We start from the raw sequence: 12,891 nt of genomic DNA on the forward strand, positions 1-12,891 counted from the left end.
AGCTGTCTTTGACCCTTTCTCAGTTGTCACCTACCAGCAATGATTCCATCAGGCTATTAAAGAGTTGGCCAATATACTGAGTATATCTAAAAATTGATGCCTGAGTTTGCTTTTTTCCTCATCCCTCCACATCCCTTTTTCCTTTTGCACCATATCTTTCACATTGTAAGGCAACGGGCAGGGACTTAGGCTAACACATTTCTTATGGCATAAGATTTCATGGATCACTTCATGAGATGAACAGTATATGTGGGCTTTTGCACTGTAGGTGTCAGCTGAAGCAACTGCATAGCACCTCGTCTTATGGTGATACACACACGCACAAACACTAAGAGAGAGAATCATGATGGCTATATATTACCTCCAGCGTTGGAGGCAGTATGCCTCTGAATAACAGTGGGCAGAGAACATGCGTGGAGGGCTATTGCATGCACGTCCTGCTTGTGGGCTTCTCATTGGCATCTGGTTGGCTACTGTAGGGACAGAACGCTGGACTAGGGAGGCCTTTGGTGTGATCCAGCAAAACCCTTCTTAGGTTTGCATTCTCAACATGCCAGTATGGTTGCCTGAATTAGCTTTTTGAAAACAGAAATAGATGCCTGCAGCTACAATTGGAGGCGAGAGAGGACAGAGCTTTCCCAAACCCCTTCAACCCAAGTCTTCAACTTCTCAGTGCTAAACACACCAAACCATACACATACATACATACATACACACTCACACACAAACACACACACACCTTTTCTATTCATCCTGCCAGTCAAGGTAAGTTAGATGGACCATTAATCTGACAGTATAAAGCAATTTGTAGAGAAATTGCCTAAACTAAATGTTCACATCAGTCCATGTTGAACTTCAGGTCCCTGTAACAGAGCTAATCCTCTTCCTGTCTGTCTGTCTGTCTGTCTGTCTGTCTCTCTCTCTCTCTCTCTCCCCATGTGTGTGTGTGTGCATCATTTGGTATAGTGAACTTTGAATGTATCAGCTCACTAGGTTCGCTGAGTGATTGGATGGGACAGTAAAGCTTTTCTTTTGACATTTCCCTGTCACATTCTTGCTGAACAGCTCCGTCCACCCAAGAGCTTGCCCTTCCTGGCGAACTCACGCTGTGGGCTGGTGACTCGTATGAGAACTGTGGTGCCAGCTCATTCCCGGGTGATGCTGTAAAACGCTGACTCTCCTGCCCACAGCCAGGCACCCCCATGGCAACATGACAAAAAAGGCCTTGAGGCTGGCAGAGCTGTCGAATCCTATGACCGGAAATGAGATCCCTTCTCGCTGAAAAGCAGAAAAGACTGACGCGGTGGCATTTCATCTAGGAAGCGTCTCCTGAGTCACAAGCTTCATGTGCAGACAATTCACTGGATGCTGCTAGCCAGCGGTCTGACTGGGGTTGGCTTGCTCCTGTATCAACAATAGTTTGGCGATAGGGAGAGTTTGCGGAAATGCAGATTTCCCCATCTCTACAACACTGTGACATGACAAGCTGCACCTGCCGACATGCGCATTTCTATGCAGAAGGGCTGACCTCCACTGCACCTGGTCACCTCTACATCCAAATTCAGTCTATGCTCAGGGCAGGGAGCTAAGGCTACTGCTGCCCTGTCCTCACTGACCCCACATACCTCTGACGCCTGAGCATGTCACTGTCGCTGCTGTTTAAGTTTGCTGAAGTTGTCATTTTCTGCCCTTCCAGTCACACCTCTCTCCCCACCTTCCATGCTCCCATCTCTTGCGCAAAGCTTCTGATTCAGCTTTTAAAAGGAGTTCCTTGGAGGGAGTCTCTCTTCCGCCACCAGACTCAGGAAAGCAGCAAAGGCCAGGCAGTCGGGGATTACATGGTGGCTGGTGTTGCTCTTAATTAAGGGTGGGGAGGGGTCGAGGGGGACGGGCCCAAGCAGGTGACTCAGAAAGGGGCAGTCTTCACTCACCTGGGCCGAGTCCATACAACGCTATTTTGCCTCCTGATTCCACCAGAACCTCACAGCATCACTGCTGCAAAGCGGCAGGGATAGAGTTCCATGGGTGAGCCTGGGCCACCCAGCCCAAAAACAGCTCCATGCTTGCCCATTTCAGTCTGGTGGGATCTTGAGGAGGAAAGGACTCTGCTAGACTTTCCCCTCCTCCCTCCACCTCCACCTAAAAACAGGGGGGGATCAAAAGAGACCCCAGTTGCTCTCTGAACAGAAGTCACAATGCGCTGCCTCTCTTGAAAAATAAAATTAAAAAATACAGTTTTGACGGAAGGGCGGAGGAGGAAACAGCAGAGTCACTGCCTGCCACAGAGATGTTGATTTGCATAGGGGCTACACGTACTTTCTCAACCCAAACCGAAGCCACCGCTGGCAGACGAGGAAACAGTGTGACATCGGAGCGACTGAAAACATCACAATAAAACACTTTGAAAAAGTGCAATTTCAGGGGGGGAAGTTTGATGTGGCTGTGGGTTGGCATCTGCATCACATAAACAATGCAGAAGCACTGTGCAGCCATGGCAGGGTATATAGAGGGTTATAGACAAGCCCATGCTTTCATGGGGAAGGGGAGATGCCCCCAAGTGCTTTCTCTTTATCGCAGTCTGGACCGCCCACATTTATTGCAGAGCTGGGAAACCTCAGGCCCAGGGGCCAGGCCGGCCTTCCTAGGATCCAAATCCAGTCCTCTGGGTTTCCCCAGATGGCCACGCCCCTTTTCCCAGCCACGCCCCTTTTCCCACCCACCAATCACTTGGTGGTTTCCCAGCTTTGGTGCAGGTTTTCCACCCATTCTGAAAAGTTGATCTGCCTCTCCCAAGGCTTAGTTACTGGCAGGAAGAGCTTTAAGCTACAATATGGTGGCATGTTTGGCCCCACTCACCACTGGAATGAGCACCCTGAGAGCTTCTCCAAAATTGAATTCAACCCTCAGCCTGAGAGAGGCTTTCCATTCCTGCTTTATTACCCCCTATACAGAAAGAAGTCACGAGGGCACCAGTTGGAAACTCTCCGTTGCGACTTTGCTCATGCCTCCTCTTGCAATATCTGCTCCCTCATTCGCAAAACCCAGTCCCATTCCCCACTCCATTCTCTGCTGTCTAGGATGACCCTATGGAAAGGAGGACCGGGCTCCTGTATCTTCAACAGTTGTGTAGGAGAGGGAATTTCAGCAGATGTCATTTGCATGCATGAAGCACCTGGTGAAATCCCCTCTATTCATCACAACTGTTAAAGCTGCAGGAACTATACTAGAGTGACCAGATAAAAAAGAAAGCAGGGCTCCTGCAGCTTTAGCTGTTGTGATGAAGAGGGAATTTCACCAGTTGATGCATGCATAAAAATGACACCTGCTGAAATTCCCTTTTCTATACAACTGTTGAAGACACAGGAGCCCGGTCTGCCTTTCCATATGGTCACCATACTCCTGTCTCAATTCCTCTTCCCCCAGGCTGGATGTTTACAGTTCAGCCACCAACCTAGAAAGATACACATTTTTCCAGGTAAGGAAATGAACAAAGGATATTTTTGCAAAGCCCTGCCCAGCATTGTCCGCATCTCACTTGTTCAATGTTTTCCTGTATTCACTACAGACTTCTTCCAACTCTACTAGTCTATCTATCTATCTATCTATATATATATATAAAACGCTTAGGTATGTTTCCGTAAAGGCTTCAGCTGATACAGGTTGCTAAGCAACAGTGACAGCGTGTAACGTCAGCTGATACAGGTTGCTAAGCCCCTCGCCCGACTCCTCCGGGCTTTCCAAGGTAATCCTACCCCCCTTTCAGCCTCTTCGCTCCCCCCCCCCCAAAGGGGGCAGTGCCACAGTCCAGATCATGAGCGAGGTACGGCCAGGGCCCTTGGTGGCCAGGTGGGAGGCCGCTTGCCTGCTGCGAGTCCAGGCCCCGGCCTAATCTCATGCAAGCTGGGTGAGTGGCCCAAGGCTGACAGGAACCCCGGGGAGAGGGGGACACCTGCTCCCCTTCCCCCCGACCTCCCTGGCCCCCCAGGTCTGCCAGACGGCACTGTATCGGCAGCCTCCAAGCAGCCAGCAGTCCTGTGATGATATTTAATTAATAAACTTTAAGATATGCTACAACGGCATATGTTACGCCGGGTACAGCTAGTGATTCTATGATGCTATCGTGCTGCTCAGCAAACAGGATGCTCAGCCCCCTGGAGGGTTCTACACTAAGGCAGACATATTCAGTTGATAATAAAAACAACAACAGGATGGTTTTAGGCAAGTCCTTATAACCCAAGCTGTACACCTCTAACATGAGAACTAGACATATCTCACATGATAATGCACTTTGTACTTCAGAAGTGGGAATCAGCCACAGGGGCCTCTCTGAGCATGCAGCATGGATGGCCTATTTAATCCAAACATGGTCATTGCCACAAACCAATGGGAATCACATCCAGGGTCATCCTGGAAACAGAAGACATTGTTTCAAAAATGAATTTCAGACTCTCTCGCTTTCCTCTTGTGTGAGTGAGTGGGATGGTGAAGTGGGTGAACATGACCTGAAGGACAGAATATAAGTCAAAACAAATGCAAGTGCCTCAACATATGCCACAGCATCGGACTTTGACAGTAGAACCGGCAAGAATACATTGGGATATGTCTGGAGACACCTCAGTCTCCTCCGCAGGGATTTGCCTGAAAACTACATCTTAATTTTTGTAAACCGCCCAGAGAGTTTCGGCTTTTGGGCAGTATAAAAATGCAATAGGGAGGCACCAGATATGGATATGGTACAATGCTCGAATTATAGGGGCCAAAGAATCCTACAAATCATCTTCTATGAAGGTCCCCATAGCTACTGTTTTTTCAAAGGATATTGGAAGCCATGAGGTGGCTGAATTTGGGATGAGTTGGGTGGGGCTTGAAGGTTTCATTAACATAAGAACATAAGAAGTACCAAGCTGGATGAGACCAAGGGTCCATCTAGTCCAGCACTCTGTTCAAACAGTGGCCAACCAGCTGTTGACTAGGGACAAACAAAGCAGGACATGGTACAACAGCACCCTTCCACCCTTGTTCCCCAACAACTGGTGCACACAGGCTTACTGCCTTGGATACTGGAGGAAGCATTTCACCACCACCACCACCATCACCACCTTTCCACCCATCATTTAGGCATTGCTAAGGTGGCTCTCCCTTGCCCAGTCTTGGCCACCTTGCTACATCCATCTTTGACTCTGTTTAACTATACTATCCAAGCTAGCATGGGTGAGAACAGTTTTATCTGCAAAACATAAAGTACATTGGTCACAGAGGGCCTCTGAAAGGTCTACCAGTTGACCCTCTGGGCTTCCATGAAGGCCTCTCTGCACTCCAAATAGCTCCACTGGCTGACATGGTGCAGATGCAAGGGGAGCAGAGAAGTAAGCACTCTTTGCCACCACAGAATAGGCTCTAAAATGGGCTTTAGCCTGTGTTTGATTGACTCTTCTGCCATTTGTACACTAGTTGTCAAGCCAATCCTCCCACTGCCCACTGCTCTTCAAAATGCCATTCTAGGTTTTAAGAATCAGCCAGAACACTAAAGGAGTTATTCAAGGTGCTGAACCCATTTGGGGATAGCTCCTTTAGCGTTCTGGCTGGTTCTGGCTAAAACCCAGAATGGATTCAAAGCCCTAAAGCAATCATAGCCACTAGCTTCCACTGGTAATATGTACAATAACCCTGTAATGCAGGTTCATATTATTATTATTATTATCATCATCATCATCGTGTGGGACTGAGAGATAGTGGCTTGCCTGACTCCAGCCAATGAATACATGTTCATGTCTCAAAGGTCTCAAAATTACTCAAACAAGGGACATGACTACCTATCTGTTATTTACTGGGAGAGAACATTAAATTAAACTCCCTGAAGGAGACCCTTTCTTGCTCAACACACACTGGGAATCAATCATCATCTATACATAATTATATACGGTCTTGGTGACTTGTGGCTTATTCCTTGCATATTGGTGAAACTCCTTTGACCTCTTTTCACACTATGTGTGGATATTCCCACTGGTGCTTTTATGTGAACATAAGTCAAGGTAGTCAAAGGATTCATGGTTCAGCATCACAGCATCTACTGAAGGCAAACACACAAACCATGATTTTATGAATTGGACCCCTCTGATCTGGATTCCATGGGTTATTTTGCTGGGATTTAGTATGTAGGCATGAGCATAAATATGAAGAAGCCTGAATTGTTGGTCTCTTCTGTGATTCTAACAGTGCAGTCCTATATATCAGAAGTAAGCCCCATTGAGTTCAATAGTGGTTTCTCCCAGGTAAGTTGATATAGTATTGCACTGTAAAACATGGTCCCTCAGGAGACGGTAGCAGCTTACCGGAGTTATTATCGCAGTATCACGTTTTCCATCTCAATATACTCCCTGTGACTAAAAACAACAATAATATTTTTGCCCTCGTAAGCGGTGTGCTTTTTATTGGCACATTGTTGTAGAGATGCCTCCAATTGATTTCCACCACCCCCTCCTCTTGCTAATCAGCCTGGAGAACACTCTCAACTGTAATTAAAGCCCACATTACAGGCCTCTTGGTGCTCACTTGTCTCTTAGTTTACAGTGCCATGAAATACGGTACATCAAATGGCGTACTGTACAAGATAGGCTCCCTGCCAGCTCTCACAGCCATTATGGGAGCTTGTCTTTCGTGGACGCACAACAAGCTAGCATCATCTTCAGCAAGTGCGTAACATCAAGAGAAATGGAAACCGGCCTTGGAGAAGGAGAGACAAGAAGAGGGTCCGCGCGTTGTGGGGAGGAGGCGCAGCAGGTGGCCTCCATTTGTGGCTGTGCCAAGCTCTTCTGGCGGTTCTCATTAACTTCAGTTGGGCTTCTCTAGAGGAAGAGCTTTGACTGTTGTAAGCTTCAAGGTAGAAACACATTTCGAGGGAATCAAAAGGGTTCACTTCCAAGTGAGGTGTTTAGGAATACGCCGCTGCTCTACATATCAACTGACAGAGATGCCCAAGACATTTTGCTGCCTGAGGTACCTTCCACCCATGTCAAGATGCATAGTATCCAAAACTAGACGCATTGGTCTGCACTTTCTCTACAAGGGGGGGAGGTCATTTGGCTTTTAAAGTTGTTATGGTTTTAGATGTTGATTTGAAAATGTTACTGTGTCTGAATTGGTTCACCCCTCTTTTTTTTCCTGAATCGTCATAGCCCTGTCCACTGAATCACGCTCACCACACAGCATATTCATTTGAAAATATGTGTATCTACTCACCCATTTCATGCATCTGATAGAGAGATACCATAATAAGGTGTTTGAGGATAAATATTATGAGAAGATATTTGGTTCCTGGCTCACTGATGGGACTAAGCAGGAAGCAATCCCTGAAAAAAAAAAAAGGAAGCATGTGACAAAGAATTTGGGCACCCATCTCACTGTCCAGTCCCCCAAATAGAATGCACTGCCTGGGCTAATCCTGTGCAGTCCTCAAATTAGTGATGTCCAAAAGCTGAGGAGAAATGCCAGTTCAAATTTTTTGTTTTGAGCTCCAGAAGAGCAAATTTCAATAGAAAATCTATCTGCTTGGCATATATTTTGGCTCGGCCCCTTCATTGATTCCTGACCATTTCTTACATCAATTAAAGGTCCCAGAGATTTCAATGTAACAGTTATTGTTCTTGAGTCAGTACTTTATCAGCTTTGTAGTCAAGGCCTGCATAAACACAGTCTAAGGCTGCAATCCTGTACCCACTTACCTGTAAGCAAGCCCCACTGGGCTCACTGGAACTTACTTCTCAGTAGACACATATATGATTTACTCAATAAATCTCAATGAGCATGTTAGGTAAAGTAGGGTGACCATATGAAAAGGACAGGGCTCCTGTATCTTTAACAGTTGCATAGAAAAGGGAATTTCAGCAGGTGTCATTTGTATATATGGAGAACATGGTGAAATTCCCTCTTCATCACAATAGTTAAAGCTGCAGGAGCTATACTAGAGTGACCAGATTTAAAAGAGGGCAGGGCACCTGCAGCTTTAATTGTTGTGATGAAGAGAAAATTTCACCAGGTTCCCCATATATACAAATGACACCTGCTGAAATTCCCTTTTCAATACAACTGTTAAAAATACAGGAGCCCTGTCCTCCTTTTCATATGGTCACCCCAGGTAAAGATGAAGGTCCTTCATCTTTACTCAACCAAAGTTAAGCACTTCTATTTCCCTATTGGGAAGCAATGAACACTTGCTTAATTCTCACATGGAAATGCTTCACTTTGACTAGATTGTGCCCACACTGCCTAATTCCCATGGAATTAGGCTCAGAATTGCAGCTCTACTTTCATGCATACTTGTTTCACACCACTTGTTAAGATGATGATGATGATCAAAGCTGTGTAAACTTTATTTACACCTTTGAGCACATAAGCTTTACTCTAGATTCCACATGATATGGTAGAATTTGGCCAGATTTTAGTAGGTGAGTCAGTCTAGCCCATTCTGACTTCTCTCCCACTGAAATCAATGGGACAAAAAGTGCTTTTAGGATTATGCCCTAATAGATTATTATATAACATGATGTAGATTTATGGTGTATGTAGATATGAAGAGATATATTTTGTGCTAGCAGCCCTACAGAATCATTCTCTCTCAGAGATTCCTTTAAACTACAAGTCTGTTTACACTGACTAGGGAGTACCTTCTATCAGGCACAATAAAACTATATCTGAATCTTGCATGAAAATATTTCTGAGAACTGTGTTAGTCCAGGCAGGCTCAATAGCATAGGACAAATGATTGGAAATGAACGAAGCTCTGATAGAGCACTGAGGATCCACAATAGAGTTACACCAAATTTACTTAATTGTACATGACTGGTCCAACAGCCCAATTCACAACCTAAGTTTCAGTGAAGCATTTGGATTTTAAAGCAATTTAGTCCCACTTTATAACTAAATTGGTTTAAAATCAAAGGAGTGCAGCTTATGGGCCTTATGAATGAGGAGGGAGGGGCTTTCAGTTTAAATCCAATGTGCAGCCCAATCCTATACATGCTTACTTGTACTGCATTCAGTGGGCCTTGCTCCCAGGTATCTAACCAATTGCAAACCACAGGTAAATTATAAAAAGTGAATAAATTTGATATGTGAGGAAGTTTATGATGATAATACTGACAATAATAAAATATAGTAAGAAAAAAATGCTCCAAGGGCAATTATGATTTTTGATGTGGCAACAAATTTCTTAAGGTATTTTGTAAAAGAAGCTTTGCTGAAAGCTTGGGGGGGGTTGATCTAAGAGGCACAGGATAGGGAAAGTTTCCCAGTTTTTCCATTCTCAAGAGGCTAGTTGACTTTTCCACTTTTGAAAATGCAACAAATTCTGTTTAAAATATTTCCATTCCACATTTGAAGACAAAGTCTTCCCCAAAGCAGTTCACAATCATAAAATACTCTCCAAAACCAGGCAACTTCTTTTAAAATAATAATAGTGCGAAACAGAGTCTAATTCAAACCAGTAATAAAACAAAGTAAAGACAAGCACAAACAAAATAAAAGAGAGAGCCACTCGGTAAGACAACCCATCCCCTTTTATCTGTATGCTGCCCTGAGATCTTAATGATATAGGGCAGGATAAAAATGTTTTAAATAAATAAAATCCCCTGGGCGGGGGAAGCAAAGGCGGGTCAATGGCTGTGCTCGAAGGCCTTAGAACAGGAGAAACTGAAATTGACCAGGCGCTGGACAGAGCAGTAAACGCTTCTCTCGGGGGTCTCGTTTTTTCCAGGCAGCTCCGACACTAGTGCCAAGCGCTCTTGGGCTCTGCCATGGGCTGTGGATTGCAGCTTGAGGACCGATTAGGGCTTCGGGACTTTCACGTCTCCCTCGTTCTCTCCGCCCTCCCCCCCCGCCTTCTTGTCCTCCCTGGTAGAGGTGGGGGGGAGCAGGCCAGCTTCTAATTGCCCCCCCTCCCTTCAATCCTCAGAGCTGCCCTAATCCGAAAACTCAAGTGCCCGTAAGTAAAATTTCAAGGGGAGGGGGGTGGACGAAAAGTGATTGAAACTGACAAATACAGGGTGACAAATAATCAATAAAAGCCCAGTTCGACATCCTTCATTGTTTCCAGGCACTAACAGCAAGTAATGAAACCTCGGCTGGAAAGGAGACGGCAGGCAGGCAGGGAGGGAGGGAGGGGAAGGGAAGGGAAGGGAGGGGGGCCCTGCCCCCACTTGGAACCCTTCTGCGGGGAAGTCCCCGCCTCCAGCAGCCGGATTAATGGCCTCACCTCATAGACATATCTGGTCTTCTCATCAACCTTAATTAAAATCATTTAAACACACACACACACAAAGCTTCGGATGCTGGGCTCTCCATCGCGGAGAAAAGCGCGCCCGGGGGTGGGGTGGGGTGGGGTGGGGGGCTGTAAGTTTCCTCTTGGCAACTACTCGCTTTTTAATTGGGGTGGGTCACTCAACCTTCCCACCCACCCAAAAAAAAATCGTTGTTGACTAACAAGCAGATTATTTATAACACCCAGTGTATGTCACCTTGTAGCAAATGGGCGAGGTGGGGGAGGGACAATGCCATATAACTTTTTTAAAAAAAATTCTCCGGGAAGTTCTCCAGCGCAAGCTCCGTTGAAATGTTAGCAATGTCCCACCGAGGCATGATTGGTTTGGTTTGTGTCTTATGCTCACACCCCACTTTTCAGCCAGGATTGGGTCTCAAAGAGGCCCACAGTGGTACAACGTCATCAGGGCCCCTGGCATTTTGGGGTTGCAGGAATCCGGCTTCCAAGCTCTCCCCTCTAGTGGGGAGGGGGGCAGAGGGTGCTACAAACGGAGTCGGGGGCTGGCAAGTCACAGAAACAACTTTAAGCTATGTAAAACCAAAAGAGACCTTGTGGTACATTAAAGCCAACACTAAGTTTCAATGGGATTCCTTCTAAGTAGCATGTAGTAAACGCTACACAAGGCTACGTTCCTTCCTAAAACATCTTACTAAGAAGTAATTTCTATTGAAGTAAAAAGAGAGAGAGAGAGACCTGCTTCTGAATGCATTGCTAAAGCTTAGGGAAGGTATTTTGTAATTCCATGAATATACCTGGGGGGACATGAAGGAGGCATAAAAATGTGAACGCGCAAGTCTATTGTAAGCAAATACACCTGTAGCTAGTACAGCGGAGCTCACACCCGTGATTTCATATCCGACATTTTCCCAGAAAGATTGAAAGATAAAGGCAGCATTACACACCCTTCACTGGGCTGACACCCCGTTTCTAAACCCTAAACGTCAGATGCAAAATGCATTGACAGCAATGAAGACTGCTTACAAGGAATGTGAATCTGGATTTAAGGCCCCGGCAATCCCATGCACATTACCCTGGGAGTATGCCCAGGGCATATGGTAGGACTGACTTCCAAGTATATGTGCATAAAATAACAGTGTCCGCTCGCTCGCTCGCTCTTCTTCTTCCTCCTCCTCCTCCTCCTCCTCCTCCTCCACCCTCCCTTCTCGCTCTCTCCTTTACACACAACTGGGTAGCGACAGGGCTGCTGATAAATGTGACACCACAACCCCATGCTCAAATCCCCCATTATATTGATTTGGGAATAGCCCCCACCAATTAAACTGGGACCAAGTAAGTTAAGCCTGTTAAGACCTCGATCCAGATCCTACACGCAATTGAGGGAGGTATCGCTGATGTTCCCAGGACTTACTTCCAAGGGATGTAAGCGGCCTTCCTGAGCTGGGAGCCCTATTATAGATTTCGTGATGTCTTTAACGTGCTTATTATTCTGAGTGTCTGTCTACCACCATCCTTCCTGCAGTCCTGAAACTACTCTCTCGGTCTCATTCAACTTAGGTTGGTCCTGAGCAAGGTACTCTCCGCCTGATCAGGACCCAAAAATCAATGTCTTTTTATTTGCTTTTTTTTCCTAATGGACCAACCGGGCGTCCTTGGCTTTTTGCAGAACCGGCCGAGGGATAGCCGTCAATGCCCTCCTCCCGGACAAGATACAGAGGCCGGGCCCAGTGGTTTGAATCACGTCACTCGCCATTTGCTGCCCTTTCAGGACACCCAACCTCGGCTGTCTTGGAGCGGCGCCTCAGTCTGCCAAATGGTAGGGTCGGCCCTGGCCTTTTGCAGCTCCTTTCCAAAATATCTCTATTTTTCGTTTGCTCGATCCTGTCTACCAAGACATGTTCCGTCCATCTAAAAGGAAAGAAGAAAGGATTGTCTTGTGCGCTCAGACCACGGATCCGCGTGTCTCCACGAGGCTCCCGTCTTGTCGCTCTGTCTGCCCGGTTATACGTGTGGAGACAGACGGACAGACAGGACACGTTCTCCCATCAGCTGCCCTAAAGAAAATAATCGGGAAGGTGTCCAAAGCAAGTTCCAGGAGAAGCCCTCGTTTCACTCTGATAGGCTAAGGGCGCAATCCTATGCGTATTTAGACAGAAAAAACGGCCTACACCTTGCTGGGGCATGCTGGGAATTGCAGAACTTGCTCCCTGTCTAAACACGCATAGGATTGTGCCCTAAACTGCTGGTTTTGGATCGGAATGTTTCAGGAAAGCCATCATGGGAGGAGGGATTTCCAAGTCAGCCAGCGGGGCTGCCAGCCTGCTCTGTGCTCCGAAGAGGGCCTGAGAAAGGGCGAAGCCCCCTTGGAGCAGTGGAAGCTGGTGACTCCGATTTCGGTTGGGGCTGTGAATCCACGCTGAGTTTTAGTCAGAACCAGCCAGAACGCTATACGGTCTATCCGGGGTACTGAATTTATTTTGGGGATCGGGTTTAGCACCGTAACTTCTTTGGAGTTCTGGCTGGTTCTGACTACAGCCACCAGCCACCACTGCCTTGGGGACTTCAGACAGGTGCGTTATTGGCGCTGCCCAGGTCCATTCACCACACTGGGAGTTTTG

The 12,891-nt window shown here is 46.6% G+C and overlaps 1 long non-coding RNA gene across 1 annotated transcript in view; it reads right to left on the bottom strand.

Moving 5' to 3' along the window:
• Positions 1-7,278: 7,278 nt before the first annotated feature.
• LOC134402107 (uncharacterized) overlaps positions 7,279-12,891 on the bottom strand; it is a 137,708-nt gene continuing 132,095 nt past the window's right edge. Inside the window, exon 3 of the long non-coding RNA XR_010025697.1 lies at positions 7,279-7,349. This is a non-coding gene — a long non-coding RNA (uncharacterized LOC134402107). The remainder of the gene's footprint in view (positions 7,350-12,891) is intronic.

This window comes from Elgaria multicarinata, chromosome 8 (assembly GCF_023053635.1).
Source record: "Elgaria multicarinata webbii isolate HBS135686 ecotype San Diego chromosome 8, rElgMul1.1.pri, whole genome shotgun sequence".
Lineage (NCBI taxonomy): Eukaryota > Metazoa > Chordata > Lepidosauria > Squamata > Anguidae > Elgaria > Elgaria multicarinata.